This window comes from Castor canadensis, chromosome 5 (genome assembly GCF_047511655.1).
Source record: "Castor canadensis chromosome 5, mCasCan1.hap1v2, whole genome shotgun sequence".
Lineage (NCBI taxonomy): Eukaryota > Metazoa > Chordata > Mammalia > Rodentia > Castoridae > Castor > Castor canadensis.
In genome coordinates this window covers 1,548,722-1,566,750 of record NC_133390.1, presented here as the reverse complement: position 1 = coordinate 1,566,750, position 18,029 = coordinate 1,548,722, and the positions used below count along the sequence as shown (strand labels likewise).

At 52.5% G+C, this 18,029-nt stretch overlaps 1 non-coding gene across 1 annotated transcript; it reads left to right on the top strand.

The window, feature by feature from the left end:
• The first annotated feature begins 17,163 nt into the window (after positions 1-17,163).
• LOC141423537 (U12 minor spliceosomal RNA) lies at positions 17,164-17,303 on the top strand. Its single transcript, XR_012448387.1, has one exon. It is a non-coding gene; the product is annotated as a U12 minor spliceosomal RNA (small nuclear RNA).
• Positions 17,304-18,029: the final 726 nt, after the last annotated feature.

The following is an 18,029-nucleotide window of genomic DNA, read 5'->3' as shown; positions in this document are numbered from 1 at the left end:
CGCCAGTTGGCCGGGCGGGATCACGTGGCGCGGCGCGTGCACGAGGCGCGCGACCCGGCGTCGGGCGCGCGCGGGCCGGCCGCCGTTCCTGGCGGTTGGGAGTGCGTCACGGGGCGGGTCCGACGCCCGGGGGCGCGCAGGGCTCCGGGATGGGAGACGCTGGGCCACGGGGGCGCGCGGGACGCCAGGGAGCGCCCAGAGCCTCGGGCAGGGAAGATGGAGGCATGTGCAAGGTCAGGGGCCGGGAGGGGTCGTGTCCCCGGGCCTGGGAACCACCTTCCCCACCCGTGTCCTCATCCACGTTTAGCCCCGGGGCAGAGCCCGGCGCAGCGCTTGTCCCTAGAGCAGAAGAGGGCATTTGCCCAAACCACTGGGCTGTGGGGGGACCAGGGAGAGGAGTAAGTGGTGCCTCGAGCCGGTCCCTACTCCTTGGACTTGAGGCCACTGTCACCCAGGGGCCCCATTTCTGCAAGCCTCGTGTGCAGGCACACCCGCATTTGAGGGGCTCCGCAGAGAGGCACAAACTCCTGTGCTGTTCCTTCCCCTCCTAAATCTCCACGTGGGGAGGACAGACCATCAGAAGGGCATTCCCGGGCCTTTTCCTCTTTGCTTCTCAAAGAATGCGCTTGCTCAAGCCGCATTCTCCCTCTTCCTCTCTTCCTCCTTACCCAGTCTCAAGCCTTCTGTACCCCAAAAGTGAAAGGCACCTAGGAGGGGGCAGGTGCAGGAGGCCACCCTTGGGACCCACCGTTTTTGCTGGGTTTCAGGAATGCTGTCCTAGATGCTCACACCCCATTTTCACAACGACCCATTTTACACAGAGGGAAACTGAGACACTTAAAGGTTAAAGGACACACCCAAGGTCACACCATTGGTAAGCAGGTACACTGGGACTTAAGAGCAGGCAGCAAGCTGTACCAGCCCTGGCTAAACCCAGGGTCAGCCCCCAGTGGAACCAGCAGAACGGGTGCCCAGGGCCGGGAAAAATGCAGTAGAGAAGTCGGGCCTTCGTCCCTCCCTGTACGGAGCTGTGTGTTCTTAGAATGCCATGTCTCTGTCCTTCCTGTCTAGATTCTGATTTCCTGAGAGGGAAAGGACTGGTCAAGGCCATTACTTACCCACCCCCCCAGGAGTGTCAAGCTGGGTGCTGGTGGCCATGCTCCAGAGTCACACAGAAGCCTCTGAAACCCAAGGTGGAGGGGTCTGGGTTTGGGCCATTTCCATCCCGAGGAGGGGCCAGCAGCCAGGTGCTGCTCACTTCTGTGGACCCTGCAAAACCTTTTGAGACAAGTGTCCATGAGCCTGACCGTCACGGTCACCTTCCATTCTAAACCTGTTTTTTCTTGGGAAGTTCAGTGAAGTTCAGTGAAGTGTCTCCATGAAAGTCTGATCAGAGCTCACCTCCCACCACAGCCGGGCCCAAGGTTTGGTTCCTTAGTATGGAATCCAGTCCATGGCCAGTCTCAAGTAGACCACACCCCAGTAGACTGTCCAGCTCAAAGACTGCTTCTGGGAGGGTGAGAACCCAGGAACCAGCCCCTGCTCGGATTAGTGGCTGTGGGTGAGTCAGGCCAGGCAGTGTTCAAAGACCATGTCGGCTCCAAGACACCATTAATTATAAAACGTGACACTGTTGTGTTCGCCATGTGCACATTAAGCTATGATGGGCTATGGATGAAAGTCATCCCACTTTCTGTGCTGTGGAAGTACAAAATGTGCACCTTAGAATTGATGAAACAGTGCCTAAACGTGCTGCAATAAGAAGCTAGCTGAGTGCAGTAGCTCATGTCTGTAATCACAGCTACTTGAGAGGCAGGGACCTGGAGAATCACAGTTTAAGGCCAGCGCAGGCAAAAAGTTAGCAAGACCCCATCTCAATAAAGCTAGAAGTGGTGGCACACGCCTGTCATCCCAGCTATATGGGAGACTTAAATAGGAGGATCATCCAGGCCAGTGCCCGCAAAAATTCGAGACCCTGCCTGAAAAATAACTAAAAAAAAAAAAAAATCTGGGGGTTTGGCTCAAGTGGTAGAGCACCTGCCAAGCAAGTGTGAGGCCCTGAGTTCAAACTCCAGTACCACAAAAAAAAAAAAAAAAAGCTGAACTGTGATCTATTTGCACAAAAAAAGACTGCACCAATATTAAAAGTGATGTGTCAAAGAAGCAAAATGACACTCAGGTAGTGGCGAATCTGAAAAAGCAGCTTATGAACTATTAAGGTATGAAGGCCTGTCGAGAGATAGGACCCTCTGGCTGAGGACCCCTACTCCCTTCCCCCAGCACGGGCTGAGAGGAGGCCTGCATAGAGCTCAGTGTGCCTGAGACAGGTACGTTGGCTGGCTGGCATCGGGAAACTGAGGTCCCCAGCCTTCCTGCCCACTACAGACCCAGACACTCCACGACAAAGCTGGGGTGACACACACACCCAACCGAGGTACTGGAAAGTTGACAAATGTGAGGAATATGGGAACATGAGCTTGAAGAAAAGCCACAAGACTCCCAGCTCCTAGAGAAAGGGACAAAGGAAGTCAGAGCACCGCAGATCCATGCACGGAGGATATCTGTCCAACTGCAGATTCAGAAGGACAAACCAAAGACGTAATGGAGGACATTTCTCTGGACTCAATAAAAATGTGACTACAAGTGGAAAGGGCAGCCCAGCATCAAGTGACCAGGTGAGAAAAGACAGGTGCGAGGTACCATGTGTGAGTCTCCAGAGCATCTGGAAGGGCTCCCGGAGCAGCTGGGAAGGACAGCTGCCTCAGACAACCCGCCACAAATAACCAGAACATCTGCTTTGAAATAGTTTAAAAATCTTTTTAAAGGTATCAGATAGCTACCAAAGCAGACTTTCTCTGAGGGGTGAACATCCCAGAAAGAGGGGAAGTGATGTTTTTCCTGTTAGGCATTGGTGATTCATACGGTACATCCATCGGCTCAGGCTGCCATCGAAACGGAATAGATGGCGCCCTCCACCACAGACGCTTCTTTTGTCACAACTCTGGAGACTGAAGTCTGAAATCAAGGCCCCATAAGGGGTGGTGCCCAGCGAGGCCTCTTCCTGGCTGTGAGCAGACACCTTCTGTGTCCTCACATGGCCTCTCTTCTGTGTGCACAGTGGGAGAAATCTCTGTGTTTCTTCCTCTTTCTTTTTTGGGATTTTGAGACAAGAGTCTTGATATGTAGCCCAGGTTGGCCTCAAAGTTATGACAACTCCCCCCCCCCCCCGCCCAGCCTCCCAAGTGCAGGAATCACAAGCCTGCACCATCATTCCTGGCTTTTCCTTAATAGGAGAAAAGCTGGCTGGCAGAGTGGCTCAAGCAGTAAGAGCACCTGCCTAGCAAGTGTGAGGCCCTCAGTTCAAAGCCGAGTGCCACCAAAAAAAAAATTTTAAATAGGAAGAAAGCCTTGTTGGATTAGGGCCTCCTCCTTATGGCTTTGTTTGGCCTTCCTAAGGGCCCTAGATCCAAATGCAGTCACATAGGGTGCTAGGGCTTCAACATGTGGACTTGGTGGGGTGGGGAGCGTACATCAGAACAGAACTCAGACAGTGGACAAGAAGCTGAAACACTTCGTGGAAACTTCGGGGTCCCCTGGGGTGAGTGGCGCAATGGCTAGTGACGGCCCGCCAGGTTAGTGGGAAGAGGGGCTCTGACAGCTAACCAGGCCTTCAGCCAAGAGCAGCAGGCTCCAACTGAGAAGTAGCAAGGAGTCGGTCACAGATGGAAGCGGTGCTGCCCTGCAGCTCAGTCTCAGCTTGGACTAAGCTGGTCTGCCCTGCTCCCCTGCCAACCTGAGGCTAAGAGGCCTGGGGAGGAAAGTCTCACCCTCAGGACCTCAAGGTAGTGAACACATGATCAGACACACACCAGGACTGAAGCTGTCTTTTACAAAGAAGCCAAGTGACCCAATGCTAAGAGAACGACAGAAGACAAAGCAATAAGCCCACAGGAGAGGTGGGCATTGACTTGATGGGACAAACTTGAAGTAACTGTGATTAAGAAAGAGATTAAGGGGGCTTCCATCAGAGAAGTGGAAGATACAAAGAATCCAATGGAAATTTGAAAGCGGAAAAATTCCACAACTAAAATAATGAATTAGTAGGTGGTTTTAGGGACAGATTAGAGCTGGTGCAAGAGATAGCTAACCACTTAGAAGGTTGGCCAGAAGAACACACTGAGACAGAAACAGAAAAGATTACAGGCAACACAGCGACAGGCCTGTGACATCTGTAAAACGAGCCCCAGGAGCAGAGGGAAGGGTGGGCCAGAGCAATATTTGAAGCAGAATTTTCAAAATTGACCAACACAAAGCACAGATTTTAGAGAGACCATCAATCCCAGCCAGAAAAATCCAAAGAAAACCACACTTGAGGGCTGGTGGAGTGGCTCAAGTTGTAGAGCACCTGCCTAGCAAGTGCAAGGCCCTGAGTTCAAACCCCAGAACTGTCAAAAAAAAAAAAGCCCAACACACAAAGAACTGGCGGAGTGGCTCAGGTGGTAGAGCGCATCTGCCTAGCAAGTGTGAGGCCCTGAGTTCAAACCCCAGTCCTACCAAAAAAAAGAGGGCAGGGCAGACAAATGTGAGATATTTTCAGAAATGCAAATACTCAAGCGTTTTCCCACAGATCCTCCTCCAAGCCATCATTAAGGCTTTACTGCTGCAAAGTGCAAGCGATAGAACTCGTGACTAAGAAAATCGGGCAGGGCCGGTGTGTTGTTGGGTAGGCAATACACCATGCAACTCCGAGAGCACCACTTACCTGAAAGGACAACGTGACTGAGGATTCTGACAGTTGTGTGGCTTATTTCCTGCCTCCCACCTAAAAAAACAGTAATGAGCAAAGAAACCAACAAAACTCATATTTAATGCTGAATACTTGGTGTGCACACTGTAGAAAATACTAGCTGGGGCTGGGAAAGGTGGTTCACACCTATAATCCCAGCATCCCGGGAGGTGGAGATCAGAAGGATCACAGTTTGAGTCCAGCCCAGGCAAAATGTTCTAGAGACCCCCTCTCAACCAATGACTGGGTGCTGTGGTGTGTGCCTGTCATCCCAGCCATGAGGCATAAATAGGAGAATCACAGTCCAGGCTGGTCTTGACATAAAGTGAGATCCTGTCTCAAAAAAAACAAGGCAAAAAGGGCTGGGGGGTGACTCGTGGTAGAGCTCCTGCCTAGCAAGTTCGAGGCCCTGAGTTCAAACCCCAGTATCAACAAAAACTAGACCGCTATCTGGGGCCAAAGTCCAGGTGATGCATGCAGCAGGTCAGAGGGGCAGATGTGGGGAGGCAGAGGGGGAGGAACCGAGTCCTTGTCTGGCTCAAGGTGAAAACGCAGAGGCAGACATTAGCAAGTGCTGACAGAACAACGGGGGTTCAAACGCACAAGGTTTGTATGGGCTTTTCGCTATGGGTGTTTAACATCAATGAAAAGGTTTTTGCAAAAGAAAAAATTAGACTTATCCCAAGAAAATTAGATACTGGGAAACCACTGAGAAAAATCCCAAAGGAACAACAAAACTGAACCAGTTTAACAAGTTCTCAGACAGTGGTGTAAGGACTTGTTAGAAACACGTTAGAAATGGCAGGCGTGTCTGCAGCGCCAATGTGACCTGCACTCCGCCTGGTGCTGCTCAGGTGACTCAGGTGCTGTGACTGCGCCACTTCACAGACCTGAGGCTGGTCCTGTGGAGACAGTGCGAAGCTGGAAGAGCAGCGCCCACCCGAGGGCGAGGAGAGCTGGCCATCTGCAGAACCTGCCTTCCCTGGACTCTCAGAGCTGCACGTGCAGGCCGCTGAGTAGTGGGGTCAGTCATAGGCAAGACACGGGCACTGCTCTCCATGGACAAAGAGGGAAGAGCAGGGCTGCCAGAGAGTAGGCAACAGGAGTCCAGATAAACCTGGCAGCAAATTGCGAATGGGCAGGTGTGGGTCGTGAGAGTGGCCAGCCCATGGTGGCCAGCCCTTCTCCACAGAGCTCCACAGGGCATTCACAGGAAAGACTGGAGCAGGATGGAGCCAGAGAAGGCCAGGCTGGTGGCAGAGCCGCCCTCAGTCTTAGATGCTGGGGATAGGTGGGACACTGCTGTCCCCTGTGACACATGTGAGGACCTGTTGGGGCTGGGGAAAGGACAAGGAAAAGCCCCACCTCTCAGAGAGGGGTTGAAATCCACCTGGGCCCAGCCCTTCAGAGGTCTTCCATCTCAGGAAGGAACAGAATCCCTGAAAAAGCCCCATGACAGACCCAGGCCTACCTGACACTGAGACAGGATCGGGGCATCAGAGGACATCTGCCCCCAGCAACCAGACTTGGGAGCATGAAGAAGCAAAAGGGAAAGCCAAGAGCACGGAGAGGGGCTGGGTGAGGTGCAGGCAGCGGGGCAGGAACACGGGGAACGCCCTCGAGCAAACCAATGTGGAGGACTGTGAGGGCAGAGCACAGAGGGTAACCATGCACTACAAACCCAAACCCAGCTCAGCTCCTCCCTTGGCTGCTCAAAAAGAGGGGTGCATTCCCAGATGGGAGCTGTCCGTACCCAGAAACAAACACTGCTTCCTTGTGCTCTACGGTGCAGCACACAGTGTCTGGGTTTCAGTAAATAAGGATCACACACACACACACCACCACCACCACCACCACCAAGAGAAGAAATCAAGCGGGCACCTGTAATCCTAGCTACTTGGGAGGCTGAGATTGAGAGGATCTCAGTCCCAGGCCAGCCAGAGCAACAAAGTTTGCAAGACCCGATCTCAACCAGGAACTGGAGTAGTGGCACGTGCCTGTCATTCCAGCAATGGCAGGAAGCATAAAATAGGAGGATTGTGGGTCAAGGCATCCTGGGCAAAAGACAAGACCCTATAAGCCAAAATAACCACAGCAAAAAGGGCTGCAGCCGTGGCTTGAGTACTAGAGAGTAGCTGCCTACTGAGTGCGAAGTGCTGAGTTCAAACCACAGTACTGGAGGAGAGGGAGAGGGAGGGAGAGAGAAGAGATCTAAACAAGCTAAGATGCAGATGTAGGGTGTTCTTGTGATGCGCTCAAGTCGAGAAGGTAAGCAGCATGAATAAAAAGATGAATGTAGGCACAGAGATGGAAATGGTGGTAAGCAGTCTAATGAATGTGCTAGAAGAGCAGAGTAGCAGATAGATGCAGGATTCCTTCGACAGGCTCAAGGGGAGGCCAATGAAAGAATCCACGAGCTCCAGTGAGCCCTGTGAGTCACACCCAGGAGGCACAGAAAGGAGGACCACGAGTTCCAGACTAGCCTGGTCTACGTAGCAAGACCCTGTCTCAAAAAGGAGAAAAAAAGAAACTACTCAAACTAATGAAACCAGAGTTTTGTACCTGAGGCCCAAACTTCTGGGATCCCACATTCCCTAAATGCCAAATAAAGAGACATGGCAGGGGCTGGTGGAGGAGCTCAAGTGGTAGAGTGTCCACCTTAGCAAGTGTGAGGCCCTGAGTTCAAACCCCAGTAACACCAAGAGGCATGGGGACAGCAGAGAAAGGAGATCTATTACAGGGCCCGGCACACGCTGCGGGAAGAGGCAGAGGAAGCACTCAGCATCTTCAGCCATCTTCGAGTTGCAGACATGAGCTGTAGGTTTAAGTAGACAAAGAACTAAGGCAGGGACAAAGGTGTGCGCAGTCACAGCACACCACAGGTGGCCTGGTTGGTCATTATCTCAGTGCTTGTTCTGGGAGAAGTTCTGGAGTTATCTGGAGGGTGGTCCATCCTGAGATAGGTTTACCATCGGGGGTAGTTTCTGTCCCTTGTCATGGAGATGTTATCAGTTCTTTCTTTCCTGGGATGCAAGGTGGTTGCAAGGTGACTGCAGAGAGAAGAGACAGACAGAAAATGGAGGACAGATGCCAGACTTTCCTCTGCTTTTAACTTGTGGGTCCAAGTAAGGAGTTGGTGCTTTTCAGTAACAGCAGCTTCAGCTTAAGCACCTCTTCCACTAACACAAAGGGAAAAAGTAGAAAAAACAACAAATGAAAAATTAAACACAACTGAGCCAAAAAAAAAAGCCTGGAAATAATTTCAAATGCTCCAGTCTGTGTGTCTGGATAGCAGGAGAGAAGAGAATGGTACAGAAGAAACCTTTGAGAACACCATGCTGGGGCTGGGTGTGGCTCACGTGGCAGAGCACCTGTCCAGCAAGCACGAGGCCCTGGGTTCAAATCCGTGCTGCTACAAAAACAAAAGGTAAATCACAGCCAGGCAAAGTGGCTCACGTCTGTAATCCCAGCATCCTGGGAGGTGGAGATCGGGAGGATCGTGGTTCAAGGCCAGCCCATCTCAATCAATAAAGACTGGATGTAGCGGTGTCCATCATCCCAGGACTCAGGAGGCAGGGGTAGGAGGATTGCCGTCCAGACAGCCTGGCACAAAGCAAGACCCTACTTGAAAACCGCCTAAAACAAAAAGGGAGGTCATGGCTCCACGGTGGAGCTCTGGCAAGCTCAAGTACTGAGTTCAAACCCCAGTACTGTCAAAATAATGGTAGTAATGACGATTATTCCAGAAACAGTGAAGGACACCACACCACAGGCCAGTTCAGAAAGCCAATGTGGGGTTAAAATTATTTAAGAAGTCACAGGAGACATCTGGCAAGCGATGGAGAAGGGATGGCAGCACATTTGCTCGGGGCGAGAGGCCGAGGCCTGGGTGCCTGTCCAGCACGGCTCTGCACCGGCAAGTCGCCTTCCAGAGCCCTCCAGGGACGCTTGCTGCCGAGCACAGCCCGCTCTCCCGAAGGCGCTGCCCGCTGTGGCGCTGCAGCCTCGCACCGGGGCTTTTTTGCCATCGCGGACCCGTGGACTCGTGGACTCCAGACGGGGCAGTCATTTCCGCCCAGGCCACGTGGCGAGCCTTCCCGCTGGCCAACGGGAGGCCTGTGATTGGTGCAGACGCAGTCCCGCATTTGCATGAAGCGGTCCCTGATTGGTGCAGGCGCCCTTGCCACGCCCCCTCTCTGGCTGCATAAGCAGACAGACAGTGAGAAGACGCCCTCCCTCCCCGCTGTCCCCTGAGGTTGCAATGTTAGATCCAATGAAAGGCTTCCTTTAAGTGTGTGTGTGACATCTATCACTAGTGAGTGGACTGAGCTGGTAACATGAAGAGAAGAACACGTAGAAGTGGCAGCAGAGCTATAGTGGCAGTCACAGAGGTGTCAGCAGTGAAGGTGACAGCAGGAGTGAAGGTGACAGCAGGAGTGAAGGTGGCAGCGGCAGTGAAGGTGGCAGCAGGAGTGAAGGTGACAGCGGCAGTGAAGGTGACAGCGGCAGTGAAGGTGGCAGCGGGAGTGAAGGTGGCAGCGGCAGTGAAGGTGGCAGCGGCAGTGAAGGTGACAGCAGGAGTGAAGGTGACAGCGGCAGTGAAGGTGACAGCAGGAGTGAAGGTGACAGCGGCAGTGAAGGTGACAGCAGGAGTGAATGTGGCAGCGGCAGTGAAGGTGGAAGCAGGAGTGAAGGTGGCAGCAGCAGTGAAGGTGGCAGCAGGAGTGAAGGTGACAGCAGGAGTGAAGGTGACAGCAGCAGTGAAGGTGGCAGCAGGAATGAAGGTGGCAGCAGCAGTGAAGGTGGCAGCAGGAGTGAAGGTGGCAGCAGGAGTGAAGGTGACAGCAGTAGTGAAGGTGGCAGCAGCAGTGAAGGTGACAGCAGGAGTGAAGGTGACAGCGGCAGTGAAGGTGACAGCAGGAGTGAATGTGGCAGCGGCAGTGAAGGTGGAAGCAGGAGTGAAGGTGGCAGCAGCAGTGAAGGTGGCAGCAGGAGTGAAGGTGACAGCAGGAGTGAAGGTGACAGCAGCAGTGAAGGTGGCAGCAGGAATGAAGGTGGCAGCAGCAGTGAAGGTGGCAGCAGGAGTGAAGGTGGCAGCAGGAGTGAAGGTGGCAGCAGCAGTGAAGGTGACAGCAGCAGTGAAGGTGGCAGCAGCAGTGAAGGTGACAGCAGGAGTGAATGTGGCAGCGGCAGTGAAGGTGACAGCGGCAGTGAAGGTGGCAGCGGCAGTGAAGGTGGCAGCAGGAGTGAAGGTGGCAGCAGCAGTGAAGGTGGCAGCAGCAGTGAAGGTGACAGCAGGAGTGAAGGTGGCAGCAGGAGTGAAGGTTACAGCAGGAGTGAATGTGGCAGCAGCAGTGAAGGTGGCAGCAGCAGTGAAGGTGACAGCAGTAGTGAAGGTGACAGCAGCAGTGAAGGTGGCAGCAGTAGTGAATGTGGCAGCAGCAGTGAAGGTGGCAGCAAGAGTGAAGGTGGCAGCAGCAGTGAAGGTGGCAGCAGTAGTGAATGTGGCAGCAGCAGTGAAGGTGGCAGCAGCAGTGAAGGTGGCAGCAGGAGTGAAGGTGGCAGCAGGAGTGAAGGTGGCAGCAGCAGTGAAGGTGACAGCGGGAGTGAAGGTGGCAGCGGGAGTGAAGGTGGCAGCGGGAGTGAAGGTGACAGCGGCAGTGAAGGTGACAGCAGGAGTGAAGGTGGCAGCAGCAGTGAAGGTGACAGCAGGAGTGAAGGTGGCAGCAGGAGTGAAGGTGGCAGCAGCAGTGAAGGTGGCAGCAGCAGTGAAGGTGGCAGCAGCAGTGAAGGTGACAGCAGGAGTGAAGGTGGCAGCAGCAGGAGAGCCAGTAGCAATGAGAGGCAGCAGAAGAGGTCCCGAGTGGGCAGTGCAGAAATGACAGGGCAGAGGCGATAGAGATAATGAGGCCTGGGGACAACTGAAGACGGTCGGCCCTGTCGTTGGAAGAGTCCCAGTGAACTGTCAAGGGCCAAGGACTCAGGCGCCCTAGACTCCAGAACTGTGATACTAGTCACTGTGAAGGTCTGGGGACCCCACCCTCTAGACCTAAGAACTGCAGAGCTGATGGTCCCCAAACCCAAGGCCTGTAGGGGAGCCGTGACACCGGAAGGTGCATCCTCTTGCTGCTGGTGGCCGCTGCTGCCCTCTGCGACTGGAAGCTGAGGATTACAGAGCTGCCAAGTGCCGGGGCCACTGGCTTAGAGCTCAGAGTGTAAGCGTCAGGCTTCTCCAGCTGGAGCAGGAGGTCCCTCGCTGCAGGGCTTGGAGCTGTGAGCCTCTGGGTCTGTCCGTCTAGCCCGCAGGCCTTGGGTGATCAAGGGTGTGGGATTGTCAGAAGTTGTCCTTGCCTGCTCCTGGCTCCTATCCGGGAGGAGCAGAAGGACCCCAGCCAAGTCCCACAAGCACTCTTCTCGTCTCCAGCTGTGTGGCGCTGTGTACCTTTTGTGGCCAGCAGAAACCCCAAGAGAAAGCCGATTTTCCTGCACAGAGAGAAACCCTGCAAGCCAAAGTATGTGGGTTGAATCCAAGGTTTTGCAAAATCTTGTCTTGGTTTTTCTCATCTCCCAACGTGACCCAATCACAGAGACACACTGTGGCCTGAAACTGTGTACCCAAAACCGTGAGAGCAAAATTTACCTTTCTGGCCACAGAAACCAGAAGAAGGGAACCGGTGGTCCAGAGAGGGTGGGAAAATCCTGCTCTATTTTCCTTCCCTCCCCCATTGCTGCTTAGCCTGAGGGTAACGCCCGTCACGTAGGGGCTGGGCTGGTTAGCATTCAAGAGGAAGCCATCTTTGTGACCAGAAGACTGGTGGAGGGGCCCTGGGAGCTGGTGCCAGCAGGAGGAGGCTCAGTGAGAGGCGCGATGGACAAGGGTCCGCTGAGCCTGCGTGAGTCACACACGTCCAAGGCTGGACCCGGAGCTGCCCACGCTCAGGACAGACCCACAGCAACAGAGCGATGGCACTGGGCTGGGAACTGTGGCTGAGACAGAGCTTGACATCTGCAGTGAACAATATCGGTCGCCTGGTACCACGGAAGAGGGCAAAATGCACACTCCCAGGGGACGTCGGTAGGGCCCAGAGAGACACACGTAATACCAAACGTTCGCGCATCTGACAGACAAGGAACGGGACCGTGCGGTTCTCAAGGGAAAGAACAACGCACGTGTGTCCCCTCGAGGCACAGCTCAGTTGCTGGAATTGTCTTAGACTGCAGCCGCTCTTCAAGTCTAAGGATGCACATTGAAGTCGCTGGGAAGACAGAGGCTCCCACAGGAGAATTAGGAAATTCTAATTAAAAACACCAAGCATGGTAGCATAAACCTGTAATCCTAGAGCTCTGGAGGCTGAGGCCGGAGGGTCAAAAGTTTGAGGCTAGCCTGGGTTACATAGCAAGACCCTGTCTCAAAATATACTCAAAAAGAAACAAATTTAAAAAAAAAGAGAATTCTCCTCCTTCTCCTCCCCCTGCCTCTTCTTCAGCACTGGGGTTTGAACTCAGGGCCTCACGCTTGCTACGCAGGTGCTCTGCCACTTGAGCCATGTCCCCAGCCCAGGAAAAGAATTTAAAAAACACAATAATGGGGGCTGGCGGAGTGGCTCAAGTGGTAGAGCGCCTGCCTAGCAAGCGTGAGGCCCTGAGTTCAAACCCCAGGGCCACCCAAGTAAAGCCTCAGGGCATTCATGGGAAACACAAAAGGTCTAACTTCCATGTCATGGGAGGGCTGGAAAGACCGGTGGTGAATGAAGAAATAAAGACTAAAGACAGCCGAGGCGCTCACTGAACCCCAAAGAAGATGAGCACAGGAAAACCGCGCTCAGGAACGTGCTCATTGAGCAGCTAAAAGCCAAAGGGAAGGAAAAAATCCTGAAGGCGACCCTCACGCAAGGGGCACAAGAGACAGACTGTCACAGACAGGGGATCCTGGCCGAGATCAGCAGATTCCTCATCTGAAACCCAGGGGCTGACGAAGACGAGATGACATCCTGGGCGGGTTCTGCACCCGGAGGAGATTCGCCTCAGAAGGCTGGAAAACTTTCAAATGAAAGAAAATTACTGCCAGCAGACCAAATTTTAGGAAATGTAAAGGAATTTCTTCAAGAGAAGGTATAAGAAGCCGGCACCAGCGGCTCACCTGTAATCAGGAGGATCGTGGTTCGAGGCCAGCCAGGGAACTAGTTCACGAGAGCCCATCTCCAAAATAACCAGAGCAAAATGGACTGGAGGAGGTGAGTGTGGCTCAGGCAGTAGAGCTCCTGCTTTGCAAGTGAAGTCCTGAGCTCAAATCCCTGTACGCGACGCTACTGAGATGGGGGGGAGAGAGAGAGAGAGAGAGAGAGAGAGAGAGAGAGAGAGAGAGAGGGTACATGACCACGATGTCATTGTAGTCCCCTTCACAATAGCCAAGATACAGAACAACCCAGGTGGCTAGCGACAGATGAACGGATTAGAAAGTGGTGTACGCACACAGACAGTGGAGTACTATTCAGTCATAAAACGAAATCCTGGAGGACATTAAGTTACGAGAAATAGACAGGGTACAGACAGACAGACACCGCACGTCCTGACTCACAGAGCAGCCAAACAAGCGGATGGCATGGAAACTGAGAGGACGGTGGTTGTGAGCTGGGGAGAGAAGGGTGTGCGGATAGGAAAAGGGCAGTAGCCCGGGTCTGGTTGCTGTAGTCCCAGCGACGTGGGGACTGAAGCAGGCAACCACTGGAGCCAGAAGTTTGAGAACTACCTGGAAAATAAGGCCATGTCTCAAAAAGCATAATAAGATAGAATTTAAAAAATTAAAGAGAACAGGCATGTGGTAACCACACAAGAAAATGGAGAGCTCCGAAGTGGTTAAAATTAACTACAGATTTCAAAGGACATCTGTTCCTTATTTATTTATTGGCAGTAGGAGGATTTGAACTCAGGGCCTTGCACTTGGTAAGCAGGCACTCGACCACTTGAGCCACACTGTCAGCTCTTTCTTGCTCTAGTTATTTTTCAGATAGGGTCTTGAATTTTTGCTGGGGCCAGACTGATGGTGATCCCACCTGTACCTCCTAAGTAGCTGGGATGTCAGGTACACACACCACTGCTTGTCTTATTTGTAGAGATGGGGCCTCTCTAACGTTTTTGCCTGGGCTGTCCGTGAACTGTGATCCTCCCGATCTTTGCCTCCCACATTCTTCAGTCTTCAGTCACCTAAAAGATAGCCGACTACCTAAAACAGGAATCAGCAAACTTTTCCTGTAAAGGCGCAGAAAATGAATATTTTTCTTTCAAGGCCAAAGGACAATATCCTCAGTCTTTGAGCAGCTGTTACCACAGAAAGGTAAATCGTCCTTTAGGCATTTCACGTTCAAAGTTTTAACTTGGCTCGCGCCCGTAATCCTAGCTACTCAGGAGGCAGAGATCAGGAGGATTGCGGTTGAAAGCCAGCCTGGGAAAACGGTTATAGAGACCCTATCTTTAAAACACCCAACACAAAAAAAGGGCTGGTAGAGTGGCTCAAGTGTTAAGAATGCCTGCCTAGTAAGTGTGAGGCCCTGAGTTCAAAACCCCAGTGCTGCCATGAATAAAATAATAAAAAGTAAAATGACATTTTAACGTCAGGATCACGAGCAATGCCTATCAGGCTGGCTGGCGGCCGGGGCCTGGACAGAACAGCCTGGCGGTGGCTCACCAGGGACTTGGAGGAAGGATGTGCTGGACCTCTTGGGTGAGCAGAGTGTGACGATCTTTGTGTCCAGTGCAGGCCCAGTGGAGGGCAGCCGCCATGGAGAGGCCCTGATCAAATAGGTAAGACGTCCGTTCTCCACGCCCCCTCTCGCCTGCCCACCTCCCCCTGCTGGCACTGTGGCCTGGTGCACCGTGATGGAGGCCAGGTGCGGACAACCCTCCCAAGCCTGGTTTTCCTAATACCTGCTATGCTCAGCTTCAAAGGTGGCACTGCACCAGGACAGCACTGTCCCTTGGTCCCCTCTCTGCCAGGTCGCTGTGAGTCGGCTGCATCTTTTAACCGAAGGCCACGCCTGGTCCATGGCTGTTCCTTCCTTGCCCCTGTGATCCTCAGGATCCACACACATTCATCACCTGTCCACACAGCTCAGGGTAGCTCCTCTGTGAGTCTTGTCAGGTGCCTTACGTGACAGTGCCATCTGGCACCTGGTGGGACTCTGACTTCAGCATTTGACTTCAAAAAGGCAAAATAAGGACCAGGTATGATGACGCATGCCTGTAATTCCAGCTACTCAGGAAGTAGAGATCCAAAGGATCACAGTTCAAGGCTAGCCTAGGCAAAAAGTAACTGAGAGCCCCCCATCTCAATAAATAAGCCAGGCATGGTGGTGTGTGTCTGCAATCCCAGCTATTGGGAGGCACAGGTAGGAGGATGGAGGTCCTAGGCCAGCCCCGGGAAAAATCATAAGACTCTACCTGAAAATAACAAAGCAAGAGGGGCTGGAGGCATGACTCAAGCAGTGCAGCTGCTGCCTAGCAAGCACCTAGCAAGCATGAGGCCCTGAGTTCACCCTGGTACCACCATACAAAAAAAAAAAGCCCAATTTTTGACCAAAAATTATTGGGCATACAAAAGAATCGGGAAAGTATGATTATTGAAAGGCAAAAAAATTAATGCCTGGAAAACTGTTCCTGAAAACACCCTGATGGCAGACCTACAACCACCCCGGTTGGGCATGTGGCTCACGCCTGTAATCTTATCTACTCAGCAGGCAGAGATGGGGAAGATGGAGGTTCAAAGCCAGCCTGGGCAAAAACTTCTTGAGATCTCATCTCAACCAATAACTGGGCATGATGGTATGTGCCTATAATCCCAGCTATGCAGGAGGCTGAGACAGGGAAGACCAGGGATTTAGGACATCCCCAGTGAATAATCTGTAGGACTGCCATCCCAATGGGAAAAAGCTGAGCAGTGTAAACAGGAGACTCACCATCCAGGCTGGCGTGCATAAAAATAACCAATCCAAAAGGGGCATAACTCCAGGTGAAGCCCCGAGTTCTACCCCAAAACTGCCAAAAAAAAAAATAAATAAAAACCCAACTGCCTTGAAGATGCTCAAAGAAGTAAAGGAAGATATGGAAAAAAAGATCAAGAAAACCACCTATGAACAAGCAGAAATATCAATAAAGAGGAGACCTGAGGGAAATTCAAAAAAGAAATTCTAGAGCTGAGAAGAACAATAACGAAACTCACGGAGGGTCAAAGACAGATTTGAGCAGAGAAGAAAGGGTCCTCGAACTTGAAGTTAGAACAAGGGAAATTACTGAGTCCCAGGAACAAAAGGGAAAAAGACCGAAGGAAAGAGAACAGAGCCTAGACACCTGTGGGTACCAGAAGAGGATCAGTGTAGGCGTCGTGGGAGGAGGAGGGGTGGGGGGGAGAGAGAGAGAGAGAGAGAGAGAGAGAGAGAGAGAGAGAGAGAGAGAAGCAGTGGCTGAAAACATGCCCGATTTGATGAAAGACACGAATATAAACTTCCAAACGCTCAGTCACTCCAGCAAGGTGAACTCAAAGCCACCCAACCGCGACACACCCAGATCAAACTGGCGAAAGGCAACGCTGACGCAGCAAGGGAGAGGGACTCTCAGACGGGACGCCATCAGATCGGGTCAGGCTTCTCGGAGGCTTTGGAGATCAGCATCTTCCAAGTGCCGCAAGAAAACAGCTGTCAACCGAGAATCCTGTGTTTGGCGAAAATGTCCTTCAAAAGTGAGGGGAAACGGAGACCTTCCCGGGTAAACAAGACCTGAGGGAGTTCATTGCCGCTAGACCTGTGGTGCAAGACGTGCCCAAGCTGCAGGGTGAGGTGAAAGGCGCCACACAGCAAGCTCAGGTGCACGAAGAGCTGCAGGTCTCAACAGCCAACCCGTCCTGGGGTTTGAACTCGGGGCTTTGAGCTTGAGGAACGCCTCTTGGGCTGGGCTGGCCTGGTGTGGGCTCATACAAGTGTCTGCAGTCAGCTGGCCACTCCACAGGACACGGGGCCAGCTGGGCTGCTGCCCCCGGCAGGATAGCTCGGCCTCTCCACCCAGGCAAACTTCCTTGAGAGGCGAGCACAACATGCAGGGCCTCCAGCCACGCGGAGTCACTTCCACTGCATGTGTGGGAGGGGACCGAGAGTGCCACCGCTACAGAGATCTGTGACAGCAGGTGATGAGAAAAAACAGTGACCAGATCAGTAGACGGGGTGAGAGACGGAAATAAATGGGAAAAGTTTAACATCTGAAAAAGAAAAAAATGCAGAACAGAGGCTGTTCTGTGTCTCAGTGGAGAAGCACTTGCCTAGCATGTGCAAAGGCCTAACACTCCCACACCACAAAAACCTGCAAAAAAGCAGTAGAATTAAGAAAAGTAAGTGCCGTAAACTTGTGAGGAAAATAATGACTCAGGGTGACACCTGCATTTCACTGCCAGAGTGAAACAAATTTTGGAGCGGGTAAAGGCCATCCCTAAGGTGACCCGTCCACCTTGCAGGCTACCTGGAGTAGTGATCTGGGAGGAAAAAACCCCAAATAACTGGCTGATGAGATGTTTTACCCTTGCATTTGAAGTCTAGGTTAGATGGATGACTTTCTAGAAAAACAGGAACTAAAATGTAGGCCTAAAACCTACACAAGAAAGGACAGAGGCGGCTTGGACATTCCAGCTCCCTTCACAGACGCGGCGCCTCCAGGTCTTTGAAGGTCGTCTAAGTCTTTATGGTCCACACAGCCACAGAGACCTCAACTGTGTTTCTAGCATCACCCTGACCAAACCTTCAAGCGTCGCACAGAAAAGAAGGGCACTGACCTCATGAAAGTCACAAATCAAATTCACCAGTGTCACAGTGCTCATGCTTCATGGTCCCTCAACATCCCAGCTCCAGGAGGGGAGTCCTCTATCTGGGGTCCACTCAGGCCCTCAAGTGGACGGTCCCACCCACACAGGGAAGGGACATCTGCTTTGCTCAGTCCTCCGATCCAGATGCAAATCTCTAGAGACATCTTCAAAGACACTCTCAGAAATAGTGCTTAATTGGCTACGTGGGTGCGGACAGTGGATTGAGACACCTATGAGAACTGGACATAAGCAAAGTGAGATCCAGCTCAGCGGCTTTTCCTAAGATGTTTATCTATAAGCTGAGATTGGTACAGCCCTGGCCACAGAAGAGGAAGATGCAGAACAGCTGCTTCTCCTGAGTTGTGTTCAGAGCAGAAACACAGGTTTCTCCTGTTGCAACGT